Raw genomic sequence first — 20,656 nt, forward strand, 5'->3', positions numbered from 1 at the left:
ATATATATATATATATATATAATCTGTGTTACCTGAATAACTTTATAATGATCATTACATTCTCTTTTTTTAAAGGAAACATGCAATAACATTCTAATGGCTGTTTCTTACATATCAATGAGCTAAACACTGAAGACAAAACTATTCACAGAAATTTAATTCCTGCCTTCTCAGAGCCTTAGGGCTATATCAACATGGCTGTTGTAAAATTCTACAAAAACTAATAAAAACTATATGTGACCAATTGTACAACTCTGATTCATTTCAGCCAACATCCTCATTCAAGGTAAAGTTGCTGTCTTACGGAACTTTCCAGATTATTAGAGAGCTATGCCCAAGCGATGGGAAAGGTAACCTGTTACAAAGAACACCCGAGGTATATAAAATTACAGATGTACATCAAAGTGAGAGAATGTATCTGCAACTGGAAGACGATGACTTTTTATGAAGATTCCGCTTCAACAGGTTCTTAGAAAATAGATGGAATTCTGTGCGAGAACAGAGGAGCATGGGCTGCAAAGCAGGAAGAAGTCTTTCAACATTGAATTGACCATGACATTCTATATATTTTTAAAATGAGCCTTACCTTACACTGGTTTGACCAATATAATGGGGTCCAAATGCCCCTGTCCTTGTTTTAGGCCTAAACCTTGCAGAAATTCTGTTAGCTTCTGTTTTTGCATTCTTGCATCCCAGTTATCAGGCCAAGACAATGCCCGGGACAGATAACCAAATGACTTGAGACCACAAAAGAGAAGCCTTATAGGGTGAGAGGTTATCTTGGACTCTCTAGTCCCAACATAATGTTGCTACAAAGTATCTCCCATGAAGTATGGCCCATGTGTGGGCTCATAAAATGTTCAGGTCTCCCAATTACAGTCCCCTTTAATTAAAAACATGAGCATTCCCTCTTGGAGCCCCCCATTTCTTTCCATTTTGACTCATTTACAAACTGCAATATCATAAAGCATATTTATTAAGCACCTGACCTTCTAAAGCTACTTTTCTTGTTTTGGCCAAGTATTTCAGATATGCTATATGTTGGAAAGAAGAAATCAAAATTAGCTTCATGTACTCAATTCTATAAAAAGTTATTAGCAATTAATACGGACTTAAGGGGGAGGGGAGTAATTAGCCCTCTTGCCCTGAAAATTAATGGGTCCTTTTCATTATACTCCTAAGGGGTATTTTGCCCAATAACATTCCATTTCAGATTAATGTAAAACGAAAACTACATTCTTTGAGAATGCCAGCTACAAAACGGTTACAAACCACAAATCTCACCAAGATTAACAGGGAAGGAAGATCAAGCGGAACAATGAACTATTAATAATTCCAGACAGGATGAAGGTAATAAAATCAATGTGCCAATCACTCCACCAGAATAAAGAAGCCACAGTTTTTTTCGAGGGCATGGCCAGACTTAAGCAAAGTCAGAGTTGATACGGGTCTTTACAGGTTAACCTATAGGTAGTTACTGGGTAGTTGCAAAATAAATGAAATACACTCCATAAACTCCGATTTTACAATGCACGGGCCGCTATACAAAGGTACTCTGTTTTCTTCATTTCTAGGGAAAACTGTCTCCCCTTTGCTGTACGGAAGGCCAAGGTTAAGTGTAGCAGCAACTCCGAGTGAACCACTAGGGGGCAGAAGCAGACAAGCTGACCACCAGGTTACCCTGAGAACCCACTCACCCTGGCAGTGACTTGAGATAGACTGCTGATAATTGCCCCCTTTATGTTAACTGGAGTTTGAATTTATCATCTTTCCTTACTAAGAACCAGAAACCAAGATAAAATCTCCTACGTGTTCTCTTTTGTGTCTGTTCTGATGCTGAAGTCACCATTTGGTGAGAAACACTGACCCAGGCGCCACGAGCGCAGCCTGCCCAAGGACAAGACGATGTTGCTTCATTTTCTGTTTCTCTCCAACTGCAGTCGTACCGTGTTCTTCATCCCCCAGCTACTCGATTTATTCTGGCTTCTGCCTGCGGTTACCCTCATCGTGTGGCAACTTGTGGTCTCTGGGATCCCAGAAGCAATATCCAAACAAATCTGGTTTATAAGGCAACGTGTTGCCACACACGTTTGATCTATTCCACAGTCATTTCATAACAGGTGTAGAGTTCGCTTCTCCTGTTCTGTAACACCATGTTGAAGTCTAGCCAGGAAAAGTTGCAAAGGAATGAGTAAACAAGTATCCAATATATGTCATAAATCACGGCATTCGTGCCAATATCTGAAACCTCCACCCCGTGTCAAGGCACAAAGATGTACCTTCTATAAGGCAATAGAAGCTGGATTATGAAACACCGTAAACGATTTTGTTCGTGCATCGCTGCCATGGTCTATGCACCGAGGAGTAAAATAAACACTGATGTTCTTTCAGTCAACAAACTTAATGTGTGTCAGACCGAAGATGCATAAAATCTGAACCCTGACCTCATGGAGCTCTCAGTCAAGTTGGAAGCCCGATACAAGAAAGGAAAAATATCATAAATAAATAGAATATTGCATTCTATGCGAAACCACAGTGATTTGGATGGGGCATTGCTTAGCTGGGAGTGGGGAACCAAAATGGGGGGGGGGTCAGATATCAGAAAAGGCTCTGCTTCCTGGAGAAGGGCACCCTGAGTCTACTGTTAAAGGATGAATAGAGGTGGCCAGGCAGAGAGAAGGTGGAAAAGCGTTAGATCCAAGGCAGACACTTGAAGCACAGACAGGGCAAGAATAGGATGCTGCGGTGGTGGGCGGTGGGCGGGTACCATAAGCAGTTGTGCGTTGCTGCTGTGTTCTGTGTTCTGTGTTGTGAGAGACACAACAGGAGGAATAGACAGGGACTGAGTTCCATGGGCCTCATCCACCAGGCTGAGAACTGGGGACTTCACCCTGCAGCCAACAAAGGGCTGGTGAACTGTTTGAGCAGGGGAAATTGATCATTCCGGAAGATTTGAGGGAAGATGAGATTAAGGTCAGAGAGACAAAGTAAAAAATGGCTACAATTATCCAGAGATGATGCAAACCTTAGCTAAGGCACAGAGAGTTGGAAAGGGGTCACATTTGTCAGAGCCTGGTGATTGATTGGATGTAGGAAGGGGGGCAAATGAGGTATCAGGGATGACTCCTGGATCTCTAGCTGGGATGACGGGGAGGGTGCTGGGGACACCAGTGGAGACAGAGGACTCGGGAACAAGATCAGGGCTGGGTTACAACAATCAGTCAGGTTTTAGACAGGTTACATTTGGGTGCCTCAGAGACATGTAGCTAGGTGCGGGTGTCTGGAGGGCATAGGCGTATCAGCCAGGGGAGCCTGAGTTTGGCTTCAGAGGTTGTTCAGGCTATCCTCTCAAGTCCCTGGTGGCAGACAATGTGGGATGGATGAGATTCTCCCAGAGCAGAAGGGCCGGGACTTACGGTTGGAGTACCCCAGCATTCAAGGGATACATGGGACCACAAAGGATGTGGGTCACCAGGCTGGGCCAGAGAAGGAATGGCCAGAAGCAAGCATCTCGTGGCAGAAAGTTTTGAGAAGGACCTCACACCACATGCTAGAAGCATCCCAGTGTCCTGCTCATGCCATTCAGTTAGTAAATAGTGCAGTGCTTAGCATTGTGACGGTCCCTGTGGAGGGAGGAGGCCGCTAAGGACTCTACCGCGGGGAAACAAAACTCACTCATCAAAGAGGTTAAATAAAGGCCTAAGGAAGAGGCAAACGGCTGGGGAAGGTGAGGTCTAGAGGACTCTGTGGGAGTGAAGGGACCAAGATTTCGAAGAGAACAGGGCCTGGCTGATGTCGGGGGCTAGATGGGCCATGGGGGGAACTCCTCCAAGGAAAGGGGGCGTGACAACTAAGCCCAAGAGGAGGACAAGATAATGTCTACTGTGGCTGGGGCAGCTACTTCTCATTTAGGAGCACAGACAGAGCTTCCTGGGAAGGTAGCTCAAAGCCAGGTCGGAAAGGGCACGAGTGCCCCCTGGGGGAGTTCAGAGTGTGTATAAGGGAAAATGGAAAGTTCAGTGCAGGAAAAGAATTGCCTTCATTAACCAAGTGTGTATTCTCCGAAGAGGAGTAAGCAGAAATGTTTCTGACCTGCAGAGAGAAATGAAAGCAGTGTTTTAGAGAAATTAATACAATGCCAGTGTATCTTTTATTTTCTCATTTCGAAATAATCTGACAAATCAAATTTTCATTTTATATACAGAAGGTATAATTTATCTGCTCTTTCTTGTTGTCAAATTTCCCGGTGACTGTTATTTTCTGCCTCACCCACAGACTTCAAAAAGAAAATAAAGAATAAAATTCTACCTCAGCAAGACACAGGTACGAGACTCTATAAACTTTATACTTTCATAGTAGCTCCGCTCCTTCCGAGGGCCTCGGAGAACCCTATGTCCCGATTCGTCAGAAATCACTAAAATATGGGCACATTAGTCAAGTGAGTGATAAACTGTAATATCAATGTAGCACTATATAGCAAAAGGACTTCCTAAAATGTGATTGTATCTCACCCTTATTTAAAACCCTTAAATCTTACAACTCGATAAAAGAAAGGGTAACAAGTTAATGGAAAAATGGGCAAAGAGCATGAAGAGGCAGTTCAAAGAAAAAGAATTGCAAATAGCCATAAGTACATGAAAAATGCTCGCCTTCACTCCTACACTTCACTAACATTTAAGGAAATCCGTATAAAAACAGACAAATGACTGCTTTTCACATCTGATGATGTTCGCCATGGTCCTCTGTTGATGAGGGTGTAGGGACTCTTGTCCACTGTTAATGGCAATGTAAATTGGTAGGTCTTCCGGGAAGGACAATTTGGCATTTGCTTTCACATTGCAAATGCATACGCTCCTTGACCCAGCAATTTCACTCTTAGAAATTTCTCCTACAGATATGCTTGCGCGAGTGTTTCAAGATGCGCATAAAAGGATCTCCAGTGCAGCATTTTTGCTGTTGATTTTTCTATTTCCCTTTGGGTTTGCTTTTTGTTTTGTTTTGTTGTTCAAAAAACCAACTCTAGATCATCCGGTAAGAGACTGGACACTGGAAAGTCGTAAACTGAATGGTGGAGATTGGGGTGGGCTGTCATGGCCTTGGCCGTGATCTACGCCCTGAGAGACCCTCTACCTCTTCCCTGAACACTCTGGTTTGTTCCTTAAAGCCTGGCCACGAACTGAAGAGCTGTTTCATGAAAAGCCACCTATATTCATCTCACTGGGAAAATCGTGTTGTGCTCTAATCCAACCTCAAATACTCCAAAATGTTTTGCAGGCAGAAAAATAAATCCGTTGAACTATGAAAACAAGTGGATGTAAGCAGTAAACATTCAGTCTGGAAGTGTGCAGGTAATGAAGGCCCCGTGTTCTTGCCCAAAGGGGAAGAGACTTAATAGTGGATGGTGGGAGGTGGCGTGGGGGGCAAAAGAGTCGTTCCTTGGGAGGTGAATGCTGCTTTCTGTGCCATTTTCTTCACTTTTGTGTGGGCTCATGGTTATCGTGCCCTGAAGCTACTCTTTTTTTTTTTTTTCAACGTTTATTTATTTTTGGGACAGAGACAGAGCATGAACGGGGGAGGGGCAGAGAGAGAGGGAGACACAGAATCGGAAACAGGCTCCAGGCTCTGAGCCATCAGCCCAGAGCCTGACGCGGGGCTCGAACTCACGGACCACGAGATCGTGACCTGGCTGAAGTCGGACGCTTAACCGACTGTGCCACCCAGGCGCCCCTTTTTTTTTTAATTTTTTTTCAACATTTATTTATTTTGGGGACAGAGAGAGAAGCTACTCTTAAAAGCAAAGTTAAAGCGTAGAGAACCATGGTAGGGGTGAAGCAAAGGCTCGATCACATGGAAATGGCACACGTGAACTAAACCCTGAAGATGTGCGGGAGGGGCTGATGCTTCACTTCTCTTGCTTGGGCTTCATTCAAACATGGTGCACAGCTCAGAGGAGTTCTATAGGATAATCTCTGACTAGAAACCGTTACTCGAGCAAATTGGTGAGTATGTCTTGGCCTGAAAACGTAGTGTCAAAATTCTCATTATAGCGCATCTATTTAGTACGTTTTGTGAGGGAAAAGTCATTATACCACATACCAATGTACTACATTACATCCAGAAAAATGTGATGTCTCCCCCCCCCCCCCCCCACACACACAACATGGTGTGGCTTTTCAGGAGCAGTTCTAAAAAAGACTGGTAATTCAATGGAAAACAAAAGTTGCGGTACAACGTAGTACAATATCCTTTTAGACAGGACACATACCCATGGTAATTATGAGTTTCTATAGAGAAAATTATAAGACACTGTAGCAGCGGCCTTTTTGGAGGAGAGAAGTGGGGGCAAGAAAGACTTATGTGTGCTACTTAAATTTTTATTATGGGATAGTAAGATTTTTATAATAAAAAAAAAGGCTAAATAAAGAATCTTTCAGTGATTTCCCACAGACTAGAGAAAGCAGTTCAGGTTTGAGTTCAGGTATTGACCTAGAGAACGCTACAGGATCTGTCCACACAGGCACCACCCATGCCCCTGTGTGCCTCATTATAGCCCCAGCAAACCACTTCCTCTTCCCAGAATGCACTGTGCATCCCAGAACTTCTGGGGTTTTGTGCCGTTTCCTCTCTCTGAAGTGCCCTTTCCAAACCCATCTATCAGAAAACTCCCTGTCTTCCTTCAGGATCTAGTTCAAGTGCACCTTCCTATTGGATGTCTTTCCTGACCCTCCCAAACCCCAGTCCTTCCCAGGCAGGTATGCCCAGGTGTGTTTTCTCTGGGATGAATGCCTGTGGTTCCACTGATGTGCTATGAATGGCTCCTCCTAGCCATGCCCAGCTGCTTGGACCACCAGTTTCCAGTCTAAGGAAGGAGCAGCTTAAGGTAGGCTACGGGATGCATGTAATCCCTGCTCTAGTCTGGGTGCAGGGTTCACTCACAAATGTCATGGCATCTCTCCCAGCTTTTATCCATCAGAGTCAAAGAGCTGCTTCCTGGATCCTTTCCCTTAAAGCTGTTAGACCTGAAGCCAGAGGCTTATGTCTTACTGGCTTAGTTCATCCTAGAATCTGGGGGGATGGGGCTCTGACTGCTGTGGGGTCACCTGCTTTATTTTACTTGGTAAGAAAAGGTAATTCTTCAGAGCAAAATTCTGCTGGGTTAATGTTGACCACTGCAAAGTTCATCTTAGATTCACAAGCAAACCCTCCCATCTAAACTTGGCACTTGCATTCAGTTTCAGTTTTAATTGTTTTTAACAAGGAGAGAAAAATCCATCTATAGAAAGAAGTTTCTATAACATATGTAGAGGTCATGTCCTCAGACCCAAGGTCAAATGATTCCTAACAAAAATATAAGAAATATCCACTATAGAATAAGCAAGAGTAGTCAGTGAAATTCTGAAAAAGGAAAATGATACAAAGACACTAATCCTACCAGACACTAACCATATACAGGGATGTCTCAGCAAATTGAAAAGGTGCTTGAATAATGAATGAGATCAATGGAAGAGAATAGGGAGTCCAGAAATTAAGCCAGGTAGGTACATGATATCAGAAATAAAGATGGCTCTCTGATTGGTAGGCTCATGAACATTTTGGACTACTGGGTTGTGATCTGAAAAACCACAAAGTTGAGTCTATACCCCAGATTGTATGACTGCACCCTAGAACAAGCCCCAAAGGAATCAGAGACTTACATGTAAGAAAGAAACCATAAAAGCATTTCAAGAAACATGGGTGAATAGGTATATAATATACAGAACCAGTGCGCGCACGCACACACCAAACAATATAAATGGCCCCTCAAACATGTAAAAGGATACCCAGCCTCAGTCATAATTATAGCAATGTACGTTCAAATCACACTGAGGCATTATTTCTCACCTCAGATTGGCAAAAATATGAATACACCACAACACATTCTATCGGTGATGTGTGGGGCAGCAGGTATTTTCTTGTACATTACATGTGGAAATGCAAATGTTATGACCCATATGGAGGGCAAATCAACACTGTGAGAATTACAAATGTGTTTATCTTTTGAACCTATTGCTCAGACTCACCTGCGACACGAAAGAAATGACATATGTTCATGATCATTCATTGCAGTACTGTTTGTCATTGCAAGAGATTGGGCACAACTCAGTTGTCCGTTAATAGGAGACTGAATAAACTTCGCCATATCCACACAATGGAATACTATGCAGTTGCTAAAACAGAATGGATGTATTCTTCTCTAGGTACCAATATGGAAAAAAGCTCTAGGGTATATCCAGTGAAAAGGGGGGCAGAACATCATCTGTGGTATGCCTCCTTTTGCATAAGAAATGGAGAATATAAGAATAATTATTCATATTTTCTTGTATTTGTGTAAGGAAGCACTGGAACCCGATAAACTACTATGACTGATTATCAAAAGGGGACAGGAGAGACAGAAGTGGATGGAGACAGAGGTAAGAGGGATAGAGCTTAATATGTCTTTCCATATTACTTTAACTTTGGGCTATTGTGAATATACTTCCTTCTCAAAAAAAAATAGAAATAACATTTGAAAATATACTCTGTAGAAGACTTTTGCCAAAGGCAGAGATCAATAACACAAGAGTGGAGTAGAGCTTATGCTTTCGAAGAGATCTAAGTTAAATGTGTCTCACTGTATTGTTAACTTTGCCTCCTCATTAGCATCTACTGCGATCATTCGCTTGGTGTGATGGCTCTGTCATCTGTCAAACTAGGATGTCAACATTGAAAGAACTCTGGAGAATACTAACAATACATTATTAGGTCCACAGATTAGAAAAATATATCCATAGAAGGTACAATCTATATTTCCATCAATTATTCATTGAGAATCCATATGGTGGAGGATGGTTGACTACTTTGTGGGTAAATAAAAATGTGGTTCTTGGCTTCAAGAAAATGACATCTGATGATCAAACAGTGATTAGACGAATCGTTTCCAAGTGCAAACTTACAACCAAGATTTCCTCACTAAGACGAAGCTGTTAAACATCATGATAGTTAGGGAAACGTACCTTGGAATCTTCTTCCAGCTCAATGGCCCCGAGGCTGATTTTTTCCTCCACTGTACGAACTCCAGATTTTTCAGTGGTGTTCTGGATCAGAAGACTGTCATAATTCAAGCTTTCCTTTTCACATCTCTATTAACATCATTTTCTTCATCTTCATCATTGAAGCTTGCTCTGTCCTCTCTCTGTCTTTTTTGCCAGCACGTCTCTCTCTCTCCCCATCTCTTTGATGGTGTTCAGTCACCTAGAAAGATGTGCAGTGGCATTCACAGGCAATGATTGGCATCAGCTTTCCCTCATTATTCTGCCATAGACTCAGCATTGAAATCGATGGGAAACCAAGTGCAATCACATGAAATTGATTGTCATTTGGGTCCTATTGATTATCCTGCCAAATCTACGACAAGAAGAATAGCCGTGCTGGATGGCAAAAAGGCAGTGACTACCCATGCTTCAGCTGCCATTTGAGGTTGGCTAAAATGGCATCTGCCCACGGATCTAGATCAGAAAATAAGAAAGAGATGCCCTTACAAAAGAGCATGCCGGTGAAGGGAAGACATTTATTCTTGCCCACTAATAATGCCCTCTTCGACTCACCTTCCAAGATAATCATTCAATAATTCTCCTTTTTTCAACTCTCAAAACTGAGGACTGGGGACTTCTGGGACCATCTTTGACTGAGTTACTACAGATGATCCTTCCACTACAAACACACAGAGACGCTGGATAGACTATATCAACGATAACTTTCAAATATATAGCTTAGTTGGAAATAAAGGAAAGCAATCCCTATGACTGAAAAATTAAGAGGAATCAAAACAAGGCCCCATGTGTTTGGGGTGGGTTTAGGGTACAGCATTAGACGCAGATATAGGTCCTTATGGCCAAGCATTGGGATTTAATGGCCATGTAGGGACAAAAGATGTGACCTTCTTTCCATGCAAGACAAGTTAAATTTATTTCATTTCATAAAGCCAGTTCAAAAGAGCTTTCCCCTCAGTGAAGGTAGATCAGAAAAACTTTCCTGATTGGTCCAAGGATTTACCAGGAAGGACATGTCTGCCTGAGCCTCTAGATGGATTTAGAAAAAAAAAAAAAAAAAAAAAAAAAAAGTTTGTTGTAAGAAAATGAAGGCACTTGTGCCACAAGTGGATGCAGAGTGTGGATTTTTCACTATCCATATGGTATGAGAAGCCCTAAAGTGAGAAATCAATGTAAAAACTGGTTCCAGACCAACAAAACCTCCGAGCCACCTGGCCGAGGGAAAAAGGAAACATCCTGTAGGGATTCTTCCACAATCCAGGACACATGGGACTTCAGAAATCGTGATGGTTGAAAAAATATTCTTGGTATTCCCCTGAGGGGTGGGGTCTATGCTTCTTCACTTAATCCCGGAAGGCTTGTGAGTCCTTTGATTAACAGAATACAGCTGGCGTGATGCTACGTGATTTCTGAGGTTAGGCTTAAAAAGGCCTTGAAGCTACCACCTCGTTTGCTGAAATATTCATGCTGGAGCCCTAAACCACCCCATAAAGAAGTATCTTCATCCTGAGGTTGCCATGATGGAGAGTTCACATGTAGGTGCTCCCACCTATAGGTCAGCTGAGCTGTTGGCTGGCAGCCAGAACGAACTGCCATCTTGGATGCCTAGGGAGCCATCTTGGATGCCTAGGGAGCCATCTTGGATGCCTAGCCCAGTACAACCTTCAGATGACTCCAGGCCCAGGTGGCATCTTATTGCACCAACATGAAAGAACTCAAGCAAGAACTGCCCAGTCAAGCCCTTCCTGAATTCCTGACCAGCAGAATTGTGAGCAACATAAAATAGTCACTTGACCCCACTGTGCTTTGGAGTAATTTGTAGCAATAGATAACCAAAAAATGGGGGAAGAAAATCTCTGGTGAAGAGATGCTCACTAACACAAATTCTGAATGTGAGAAGAAATGATCCTCAATGAGGGGAAGTCCACAGACAGCCTGCAGGGGGATACTGAGAGCTGGGAAGAATGTAATACCCTGAAAAAGACTACATGTGAGGTGTGTGAAAAATATTAAAGAAGTTTGACATACACTTTGTTCATGAGATTGTAGAAGATCAGGCAGGTTCGTGCATTGTTGATGGAGTACCAAATGTTGGAACCTGTATGCATAACAATTGGGGTTCGTCTATCAAAATTAGAGTGGCACCTGGGTGGCTCAGTCGGTCAAGCATCCGACCTCGGCTCGGGTCGGGATCTCGCAGTCCTTGAGTTCGAGCCCCATGTCGGGCTCTGTGCTGACAGCTCACAGCCCGGAGCCTGCTTCACATTCTGTGTCTCCCTCTCTCTCTGCCCCTCCCCACTCCTCTCTCTCTCTAAAATAAATAAACATTAAAAAAAAATGAGAAATGTAGTTACCCTTTGACCCAGTGATCCCAGTCTGTGACTCGATCCCATAGATAGGCGTGAGTGCACGCAAAATGACAAGTTGTCCACTCCGGTACTATCTGCAAGAGTAAAAGGCTAGACAACCCCAGGGCAGGGTACTGGGTAAACTAAGCATGGTGTACTCACACAATGGAATGCTATGCCATCACAAAAAAGAATGAGGTCATGTTTTTCAGGGTACAAAGTAAAACAGGACACCGTGTACATAGTATATGATGCTACCCTATGGTAAGAAAGGGAGACAATCACAACATATACTCAAAAATTCTTACATTTGGAGCACCTGGGTGTCTCAGTTGCTTGAGCGTCCGACTTCGGCTCAGGTCATGATCTCATGGTCCATGAGTTGGAGCCCCACGTCGGGCACTGTGCTGATAGCTCAGAGCCTGGAGCCTGCTTCCGATTCTGTGTCTCCCTCTCTCTCTGCCCCTCCCCCATTCATGCTCTGTGTCTCTCTCTCTCAAAGATAAATAAACATTAAAAAAAATTTTTTTTTAATTCTTATATTTGTATGAAGAAACCCTGTGAGGATACACAGGAAACTAATAAATGAAGCTACTCACTAAGGGAGGAATATGTTGTTCTGATTTGTAAATTTTATGGATAAAATGAGACTTCAAACGAGACACTTTTAAAAAAAATGTTTATTTACTTATTTTGAGAGAGAAAGAGAGAGACAGAGAGAGAGAGAGGAGGGGGGAGGGGCAGACAGAGAGAACCCCAAGCAGGCTCCATGCTGTCAGCACAGAGCCTGATGCAGGACTGGATCTCACAAACTGTGAGATCATGGCCTGAGCCAAAATCAAGAGTCAGATGCTTAGTGTACTGAGCCACCCAGGCACCCTTAAATGAGACCTTTAAAATGATAAAAGGAGGAGTCAAAACCATAATGAAAGAAAAAGAAAAAGGAGAAGTATTTTTAAAAAGAAAATGAAAAATAGAATCATTAAAATTAAAAACTCAGTGGCTTATGTTAGACCCAGCTGGAAACAAACCTGTGAAAATGATTCATAATTCATCAAAGAGAGACAAAGAGGTGGAAAACAGGGCAGAGAGATTAAGGAACACAGAGGCAAGAATGAGAAGGTCCAACATATACCATATACCTAATAAGAGTTCCAGAAGGCGAGATTAGAGAGAATGGGGTAGAGATCATCACTGTGAAACTTCAAAACACTAAAAACAAGGAGGAAGTTGTAATCAGGGGAAAAAGACCAAGGAACAAAAACTAAACTGAAAACAGACTGCTCATCAACAAGAATAATGTCAAAAGACAATTGAATACTATTTTCAACTGTTAACCTCAATTCTATTCTCAGCTAGATTTGCATTCCAGATTGAGTCAAAAGAAAAACATTTTTAGAAGAACAAGAAGGAGAACATTGACCACTTATGGACCTTTGTTGAAAAACCTCTAGAGAAAATACTTTAGTAAGGAGAGAACCCAGAAGGAAGAAGTGGGATGTAAGAGGCAATGTGAGTGGTTATTGCTCAACATGGCTTTCAAATCTAAACAAGTGTTAACTGTAGAACCCATAATAATGATAAGTGATAGAAAATTAAAAACAACGGGCCACTAAATACTAGACAACAAAAACGTGGAAGGTGGGAGGGTTATGTTTGGACTTTGTGTTCCGAGGTCTTATCTTGTTCAGGAGGAGGGTACAGATGCTAACTTTTTAGGTCAAATGTGCATGTTAAGCACTTAAGGGTGCCCAATAAAAGAATAGAAATGGAATAACAGGGGTGCCTGGGTGGCTCAGCTGGTTAAGCGTCCAACTTCAGCTCAGGTCATCATCTCATGGTTCGTGGGTTCGAGCCCTGCTTTAGGCTCTGTCCTGACAGCTCAGAGCCTGGACCCTGCTTCAGATTCTGTCTCTGTCTCTGTCTCTCTCTTGCTTGCTCTCTGCCCCTCCCCCACTCAGGCTCTGTCTCTCTCTGTCTCTCAAAAATAAATGAATGTTAAAAAAAATTTTAGAAATGGGATAACAACTTCCAAACCAGAAGACAAAACAAGAGGAAGCAATTTTTATTTTTTATTTTTTTAAGGAAACAATTTTTAAAAGATCAATTAAAAGAAATAACAAAACAGGAAACCAAGGGAAGGCATGGTGCAAGGGAAGTAACCACAAGAATATGTGTGAATTCAAAAGTTATAAAATAGTTTCCTGCCTTGGATTTTTTTAATCCAGAAAAACTCCTGGAATATGATGACAGAACGGGGCTGAAAGTAAAGGGATAAAGAAGAAAGGCGTACCAACCAAAGAATAACAAAAAGAAATCAGACAGAGCAATATTTACATCAAATGAAACAATCTTCAAGTCCAAAAGGCATTATTTGAGATTAAGTAGCTCATTACATAGTAAAATAATAGAACAGGAATATATAATAGTCATCAGCTAGTATGCATCCAAAAATAGGTCTTTAAAATATATGAGATAAAAAGTCGATACTGCTGCATAGACAAATTTAAAACTCCACAATTAGTGGGAATTTTAACAAATCTTTTTCAGAAAGCTATAGATCAAGAAGACAACTTAGCGCATAGGGGAGTCAAACAACATGATTCACAAGCTGCGTCTAATGGGATGTGTAGAACTGAGGCCGACGACCTGTGAATACCTATTTTCCTCAACAACACCTGACAATACATACAAAAACTGACTACATACTTAATTATAAAAATGTGCCCAAAATGTCAAATAATACCTCACCACCAGGCAAATGCTATGATATAGAAGTCATTATACTACCTTCTGGCACCTATCATTTGACTTATTGAGTGTTTGCTCACGTGTGTGTGAACTCACGAAATGTGCACATCTTTGGAGGAGAAACGGAGAGTGAACGTTTTCTAAAAGAAGTAAAGGTCATTTTCCCGTTTGCTGGAGATTCCGTCTCCTGTGATTCCATCATCCGTGTGTTGATATTTTTCATTGTGTTATTGAGCCGTCCGTCAGAAGGGGGCTGCTTAGTTTGTTTTCCACATCTATGAGTGAAATTTGTGAGCTCTCAGTTTGACATGAACTTGAGGTTTTGGAAGCAAGGATGAAATGTAAGGTAGTCGACAGAATAAGAGTTCTTAGAAATACCTTTTTTTTTCTCTTCCTTGTCAACATATTTAAACATTCTCATGAGCTTTGCAGGCTTACCAGCAAACGACTGAAATATAAAGAGACTCATTGCTTCATTAAATATCCCCTGCCCTTAGTCCTGTGAACTTGACAACAGAAGAGAACCTGTATTGGCAGAATGGTGGCAAACAGATAATGAATTGAGTCTGACCTCTTTCTCATAGGCTGAGATGCTCCACTGGCATAGTAGAAAGATGTCTTTGTTTTTGTTCCTTTTTACATGGAGCTCAGTACAAAAATCTGTAGTTCTCAAGCCTATTATTACCGCCGTGCATGTATGACAAGTTTAAGAATTAGGCCTGGTTGTTGTTTGTTGTTGTTGTTGTTGTTGTTGTTGTTGTTGTTGTTGTTGTTTTTAAGTTTCAGATGTTATAATTTCCAAACAATATTCTAATTGTACATGACTGGGGCTTGGGATGAAAAAGATCTTATCTATGCAACAGGAAGCTAAAGACTTGTTCTCCAAATCGGTCCCATGACTGTAGAAACTTTGGGGCACTGACCCAATTTTAGAACATCGATACAAAGCTTATAGTATCAATTGATACACAATGTTGAGACTCGTGAACCTGTTCTCTTGGGCCAAGTTGAGCGCATATCGAGAATGTAGACCTGTACTTGTAGGCAAAATACATGTGGAGACACGCAGAATGGGTGATGTCCATTAATCTGTCTAGGGCCACCCAGCTGGTGAATGACATTTGACTCTAGCTGTCCCTTATTCCAAAGCTTATGTTCTTCCCACCACATGATTCCACTGTATGTTCTACAAGCTGTGTATTTGGAACTAAGAGCTTTAAGTCACTCGAAGATACATTTTTGTATTAGCAACAGAATCCTTATCTGCCTTGCAAAAGAAAGCCAGTGTCATGGTATCATTGGAGTTTCCAAAGCAGCTCCATTCATCCGTATTTGGAAGAATGTATAACCAGTCTTATCGAGTTTCGTGTGGCAAACCAAACAAAACCAAACGTAAACACATCTTATGTTTCAGTTTGCAGCAAATGGGATCTATAACTTCATTTGCTCACTCATTGGTCCCTTTCTTTAACAAGTATTTATGAAATGTCTATTGTGTGCCCAGTATCACATTAGATATTACAGAAGATAAAAGGCAAGTAAAGATATGGCTGCTATCGTGGAAAAAGCTTAGAATTCAGCTGGAGAAAAGCAATATACACACAGGCACTTGAAGACAAAGCAAGTGTAGGATAGTTCTCCAATAATGTATAGACAAATATGAGACAGTGTGGTACGGACTTCAGAATTCAAAAAAAAAGAAAAATGTCATTATCAACTATTTTTCAGGAGGCAAGGCTTAACCGATAAGTAGAATCATAAAGACGTGACAACCGCGATGTCATTCAGTTAGAAGGCCAGCTTGCCTTTGGAAAACAACGGGAGCCAAAGTCACAGTGCAAGAACAAGCCTTCTCTGACCTCCTAGATTGACCCGGGTTTCCCCCTTCTGGTCCTTATTTGAGCACTCATCACATTTTCCGAGAACTTAGGAGGCTGCCTGCCTAGTTTCCAATAAGCAAGGGCTCTGTCGTCTCATCAAAATATGTCTGACACGTGGTAGATTTCACATATATCTGACAAACGAACGAATGACAGGTGAACTCGGGCTGTACAAGAAGGACTTTTGGGGGGCATTGTGTATTATGATTCTAAATGCTCTTGATATGTGCCCTGCTACTGTGTCCTATTCTGCCAAAATAAATAATGCCGCATATACTGAGTGAAGATTATATAATACCCCCTCGTTTTATTTACAACATAATTTTTTTTTTTTAAAAAAAAAAACAAGCATGTGTCTTTTTCCAGGTGTTGAGTGGGTAGCTCTCATCGGCTCTAATTATCCCAGAGTTTACCACTTGGTGAGATTTGAAGAATGTAATGGCCATATTCATGTGCCCCACTCACAAGACTCATGCATGGAACTTTATTCGTTTTGTGAAGGTTTTTACTTTTTGAGCCAAATTTTAAAATTAGTTTAATATTCATTGCTTAAATGAGACCCCATGTGCCCTGCTGAGGACAATGACACCACTTCCTCTCCTATTTTGTACTTCAGCCTCTGAGATAACACGCGCCTGAATAAGACCAGTGACAGAAAGTGGTCTTTGGAAATTTCACGTGGTACTCAGCTAATGGTTAATGATCCTGAATTAAGTGCATCAGATCTAAAAATTGTTATACGGCTTCCAGCTGGGGCAAGATCATGACGGCAATGTACGTTTTCGATCTCTCCAAATCCTCTCCTAACAGCTAGGATAGCAGAAGACACACGCCATGGAGAACATCTTCAACAAAAGTAAGTGACAGCACGCCCAGGAACTCCAGAATATGCGTGGGTAGCTCCAACCCCTGACAGCAGCAGGACCCCTGTGGGTTTAGTAGCTGCGCAGTGAAATGGAGTCAGGACAGTGGGGCGTTCTGATCACCCTGAGAGACTTAGGACACAGAAATTGCCAGCAAACGCTTCCACAGAAGTATTCTACTTTGAGCGGAATGTTGAGTAAGTAGGTCTAGAACAACCCTGGATGACGTCTTCAGAGTTTTCCATTTGCGGGGAAGCCTGGAAAGGACCACTAAGAGGCTACAGGAAGGTCGCAGGGTACTAAGGTGAAGTAAGCCTGCAAGAATCTCGGAAATACCCGAGAATATCCCCCACCCGGAAGAATGGAGACGCTTCTTGAGGAAAAAGAAAAATTCTTGTTGGGAGTGGAATCCAAATTGAGCAAGCCAGAAACTCTGGTGGGAGAGACAGAAGTTTCACACAGCGGCCAGGAGAGGTCCAGAGGGGACGCCTTCGGAGCCATGCGGGGGGCTACACACAAAGGCCATGTTGTTAATACTCCTCAGCAGGACCAGTGACATTGTGTACACAGCACAGCGCAAAATGAAAACCCAGGGCCCCTTGTTCACAAATTATTTAAAAATTTCAGCGTGAGGGCACCTGGGTGGCTCAGTAGATTGAGCATCTGACTCCTGATTTCGACTCAGGTCATGATCCCAGGGTTACGGGATCGAGCCCCACATCGGGCTCCACTCTGAGTGTGGAGCCTGCTTAGGATTCTCTCTCCCTCTCCCTCTGCCCCTTTCCCCAGCTCGTGTGCTCTTTCTCTCTCTCTCTCTCTTTCTCTCTCTCTCAAGTAAAAAAAAAAAATTAATTTCAAGGTGAGAGCACAGCATGAAAGCCTTGCTTCCAAGTCAAAGCAGAGAAGGAGCTGTGGAGCATGCAAGCTAGGGGAGAGCAGCTCTGCTTTGCCTACCCCCTCGTCAGGACCTCAGGACCTTTCTCGTAAAAGCACGGGACAGTCTGACTCATTTAAATATGTGCAATAGAGTCACATCGTGAGCAAACCCTTTACAACAGGTATTACAAGGAAAAGAGGGATGAATCAAATAACATATCACCAGATAATGAAGGCACAGCAGAAAAACAATGGGACCTAGTGTGTAATACTACAAAATGAGGTTAAAAGAAAATAAGAAAATGATCAGGCTATCAAAGAACCACATAAATCAGAAAATGGCAAGGCTCTGACATGCTACAGCTAACCAACAGGAGGGTGTTCAAAGAGCTTTTGGATCTTAGGGGAGAATTAGCAAATAAAGAAAAAAACATTCCAGGGGCACCTAGGTGGCTCAGTCAGTTAAGTGTCTGACTTTGGCTCAGGTCATGATCTCACAGTTTGTGAATTCAAGCCCCATGTTGGGCTCTGTGCTGACAGCTCAGAGCCTGGAGCCTGCTTCAGATTCTGTGTTTCTCTCTCTCCCCCTCTCTCTCCTTCAAAAATAAATAAATATTTTTTTTAAAAAAAGAAAAAAAACATTCCAGAATCAGACTCAGAGCAGTGCAAGAGCAAAGAGACCCCACGTGAAGAAGTACAGTAAGGGAAATTGAGGCTAGAAAAAGAAAACAGAACAAACAGAAATAAAATCCTTCTCTGAAGAGCAAATTTCATAATCTCGAACCACTTGAATATTGCCCCCAAAACACCGGGTTTAGTTTTGTACTTTACTTGTTGAAGTTCAATTAATCTTACCCAAAGAGGTGACAGATAATTTTTTAAAAACCCCGTTTCAAGTAGATATTCCTGAGACCAATTTTGCATTCACAGTCTTTGCAATTCATTTGATAACTCACAAACATTAACAAAAACATTTTTAATCTGCTTTTCAAAGGGAACATCTGTGCATTATTGTTTGTGACAGTAGCTTTGTTATAGCAAGTGAAACATCTGGAGAGACTTGATTACTTGTTGACAGAAACTCCGATGCAAAACACAGGTGAACGGCAATGTATTCTCAGTGGGGCTAAAATGAATAAGCTGAGCCAATGGGGTTTGACCTAAGCTAATAAACCGGAACGCAGCAACGTTGGGGCCCTTTATTTCTGAGCCATTCCTTATGGTGAGTCTGTACCTGTGGCCAATGTTGGTTCCTACCTAACTTGAAAGAACAACAATTAAGACCTTTCAGCGTGTGGCTTTTACTCCGGATGTTCGGAGTGGCCCATTCAGTGTCCCTGTGAGCCCCCTGCCAGAAACAAAGAAAATCCAAGTCTCAATGATCCAGATTGTTTGAACCCATGTTGATAATGATTTTTCAGTCTTTCTTTTTAATACCACTTTTCAGTGCACTTGGTTTCTAGGGTCAGTTGGGTGATAGTCTTATTTGCCAATGAACAGCTCTAGGGCTGCAGAGATAAATAGATGAACAAGTGGCTTCTAAGACCCCAGAAGGTGATTTATTGAGTATTCTAACTTTATGATAGCTTGATGAGGTAAATAATGTAGTGCACGTGAAGGTGCCTAACAAAGTGCTTAATGCATGCCTAAGAACTCAGTAAAAGTTGAATCTAAATATGGAAGACACTGCTGATTATAAGCACAAAGGCCATTTCCATCTCCTTTCTTGATGGCAGAGAACATCCCATCCCAGAGACGGAAAATGCCAGCTTCTTGCTTTCCAGCCTCCCTTGCAGTTAAGACATGGACACGTGGCCCAATCCTGGCCAATAAGAAGTGAGAAAGGGGCTGCTGGGGAAGCCTTCCTCCCTTACAAGAAATCTCTCCTGCGTAGAAACATCTCCCTTCTTTAGCTGGACACTGTTGTGTTTCCATTCAATGCTTGGGACCCAGAGAGCCACTTTGCAACCATGGGAGGCAGAGACAGGCTTAAGTACCTAGCTAATACCCAGAAGAGGACAGAGCAGAAAGACGGAGGGGATCTGGGTCCTCAGTGCACTATGCAACCACTGAACCAACATCTAGATTTTTTTGTACATGAAATAAGAAGTATCCTGATATTGAAGCAATTTTAATTGGTTATTTCATCGTATGCAGCCCCAAGCATTATAACCACTATATTGAGGAGCTCTCTCCTTTTCAAATATTTCAATAGAAACTAAACCCAGTTTTCCTTTAAGGTGCCTGACAAAATGTGCAACAATAGGTTGCCACTGTGGGGGGGGGGGAGCAGGTCTTCCCCCCACTCCAAGTCCCTTTCTACACTCACCACTACTTGTCCTCAAATCTTCTTCATCCACAAAATGGGGGTGGTTCCTGTTGCTCAACTCACTGAGTGTTTATGGTGACTGGTAACCTAATTGATTTGTGGTCCCCAAATTAAAGGCACTAGAAAAGATTTTCTAAAATGGTAGTTTTCCGTATGAGTTCTGCCCAGGCTGTGCTGTAATTTATGGATGTGCTAACAGGCTAAAGGACAAAGTGATCTGTAATTCACCAGCGGAGCCCTGAGAGGCTGCATAATGTACGTTCCTCCCCATCATCACACGAGTAATAACCATCAAACACACTGTGGGCAATGAGTGACTCCCTTGCTTCGGAGCTTGTACCCTGCTTTGGATCCGAGCCCGGTGCCCAACAGCCTTTGGTGATGACATCCCAAAGAGACCAGGAGTCCAAGCCTGAGGAGAGCAAATCAGCACAGTGCCTCACACAATCCAGCCCAGATTGAAAAGTAATGAACAATTACAGGGTATCAAATTAATATTTAATGAAGATGTAAATGATGAGAGTCAATACTGAATTGCTCG

The sequence above is a fragment of the Herpailurus yagouaroundi genome, unplaced genomic scaffold (genome assembly GCF_014898765.1).
Source record: "Herpailurus yagouaroundi ecotype Mexico unplaced genomic scaffold, PumYag 67793, whole genome shotgun sequence".
Taxonomy (NCBI): Eukaryota; Metazoa; Chordata; class Mammalia; order Carnivora; family Felidae; genus Herpailurus; species Herpailurus yagouaroundi.